The following is a 2902-nucleotide window of genomic DNA, read 5'->3' on the forward strand; positions in this document are numbered from 1 at the left end:
ATTCTTTACATTGGTGTGTGCACATTTACGTAAGTGGTCTCATATTCCACATTCTGCAGGTTCGTTTTGGCAGAGTTTTTCACCAGTCATCTCAGTTTGGGTTCCTGTATGTGTCTGCTAGTAATGTCCTTGGACAGGTGGGGCATGCTGTTGATGCAGGACAGGGTAAATCCCCCCGAGTAGGGGAGAGACCAAGCCTTGCACTGAGAGAAGAAGATGGTTCTTTGGTGGAGAGCATAGAGAGAATTCAACACACACGCCAGAGTCAGAAGGAAAGTTTATTAGGGAAGGGGTCACACTCCACAAAGTGTGGTCTCCTCTCATCTAAGAGAGACATAGTAAAGAGTATTGAGTGAAAGACAGAGGGACCCTGAGCATTTGGGGGGAATTCAGTTTATATGTTACTCTTTAGTTCCCGTGAGTTACAGTTTAAAGACTTTATTTACTCATAGCCTTTGATGTGGCCATACAGTGAGGAAGGGGAAGGGGAAGAGTATGTAGCTTGAGAAGGTAAGAATATGTAGCTCGAAAGGCCTGCTGGCAGTTCCCAGCCTTTAATCCATAGGTTCCCTGTAGTTTGAATGATTTTATTTGTGTGGGGTGCCACTTAAAGACTCTATTGTTCCTGTTGGCCTTTCCACCGAGTGTGGGAGAGTGGGTTGGAAGCCATCCCTGCCGAAATCTCCCTTCGTTCTGCAGGTGTCCTCCCGGCCTGGCTGCAGGGCCGATCAGCACACTGCAGTCTCCTAACGTAGCTCGATTAACATTTTCGCTCTCTTGCCTCCTCCCTACATTTCTATTAGGGTCTGTTTTGGGGGGAGACAATTCTTTGAGCTCTGAGGTCAGGAGTAGAGGGTGCCACTGGCTGGGAACAGCTGGGTAGGACAGCTGGCTTGGCTTCCTGGCCACAGGAAGCTGTAAGATGGGCTCTGCAGTTGCCTGTATTCTCTGGTCAGGTGTACTGGACAGTTGGGACTGGCTACTATCCCAGCAGCAGATGGGGCTGTGAATTTGCCTCCCTGCTGTTTGGGATCTCGAATCAGGCAAAGGCGTGCACTGGATATCCTGGTCAGATGAGGGTGTTGGTTTTGCGCTTCAGACAAGGAAAGCTGTCGGCTCTGCTCTCTGTTAAAGTGCCACCGTAAGCAGGGCTGTTGGGTGGACTACACACTTCCTGTGTGTGCTGTATTCAGCAGTGAGACTACGAATTAGTTCCCCGCCTGGGCACAACAGGAGAAGCAGCTCCAAGGCCACCAAGGCTCTGTGTTCGTGGTCTTGACTCAGGCCCTCCATGCCCAGGCTCCCTGGCCGAACAGGGCCTCTGGCTTTACAGTTGTGCCCACCTGTCTCCGCTCAAACATTGCTACATTATGCAGTGGCTTCCAGGTGTTCTCTCCAGCTCTTCCTGTCAGGTGGGGCCATGACTCAGCTCTTCTGCCTGGACCGGCCAGGGAGGGCCCATTTGAGGCACCTCCCAAATTTCCTGAATAGGCTTTTTGGTCCAGAGGGGCTGGGAGCCATACTCCCTAGTGGGTGAGGCCAACTCAGCTCTTCTCTCTGGGCGTGGGCAGACCAGGCTCCACGGCCGGCACCACTCCTCATCTGAAAGCCTGAGTCAGTGAGACCTGAACCCTGCTGACTTCTTTGGTCAGACGGTGCCACCAACTTGGTTTGCAAATGAGCAAAGCTGCTGGTTGGGACTCCTGTCTGGGTCTGCAGGAGGAACTCTGCCTGCCAGGATGCTGGTTGCTGGAAGCCCCTCCCTCCCTCCCTCTGTCACAATCAGAATCCTCTGCTGTCCCCAGGAGCCGAAACCAGAGTAGGGACTCCCACAAAGTGACAGTGCTGGTGGGGGGCGGGGTTGGATGTCACCCCTGGGCTCTCTTTTCTCCTGTAGGAACTGTAGGCTTGGGAGGCCCCTCTGTGGTGTGAGTGTGCAGCTGCCCTCATGCTTCTCGTGCATTCTGTGGCACAGGTGGTGCTTCAGCCTCACGCTGTGTTCTGGGATTCTCTCGGTGGTGTTTTGTCCATGAAGAGTTGTTAGTTTTTCTTGTGACGCGGAGCAGAGTCAGGAACAATCCTTGTCACCGTCTCGGCGATGCTGCTCTTATCACATCCTTCAATGACAGAATCCACAGTATTTCTTTTGGTTTGTTCTAGCCAACCTGAGAGGGGTGTCTTCCTCACCTCTTCCTCAGGGGCAGCGGGGCCGGACTGGGGCTCTCCTGCCCTGACACCTGCTCTGCAGAGGGCGGGATACCAAGGGAACCTTGCAGGTATCACCAGCATTTTACCGTGAAGGGCTAAAATTGATACTAGGAACAGGTGTCTAGCTCTGTAGGAGAAACTGAATGGGATGCCTGGATGGAGAAGACACAGTCACAGTGGGAGGGGAAGGTGGGCAGAGTGGGAACTGGATGGAGAGCAGGGTTGTGGGCTTGGGGTCTTGGAGCTACAGGTATGGATGGGGACTGTGCCATCAGTTCTGGAGGACATCCCTTCATGCTGTACCCCTGCACCCCCATTCTCAGAGGCTGTCTCCGCTGTCCGGTCTCCTCACAGCCTCACTGTACGCCGTGATGGGAAGGCCCTCATTTGTTCAGGTCATAGGTTTTAAAGGGTGAAGTTCTTGGGCGGAATGCATTCTGTAGGCTCGTGAGAATGTGCCATATAGTTGGCCAGCTGGGAGACTTGCCTCTTGAGAACGCAGGGCTGCGTTGCTCAGCTCCGCCCTTGGGGGAGACATTGGTGTCGAGAAGAGCCAGCTCCCCTGCCCCCATCACCCATTACATTTCATTCTCCCCTAAGACAGACCTTTAAGCTCTAGCCAGGGAGACACTGTGTCTGGGTAGCACTGAGCTCAGCTAAGGACTAGGAAGTTGCAAAGAGCTGCCATCTCTTT

This window comes from Pteropus vampyrus, unplaced genomic scaffold (genome assembly GCF_000151845.1).
Source record: "Pteropus vampyrus isolate Shadow unplaced genomic scaffold, Pvam_2.0 Scaffold49, whole genome shotgun sequence".
NCBI lineage: Eukaryota > Metazoa > Chordata > Mammalia > Chiroptera > Pteropodidae > Pteropus > Pteropus vampyrus.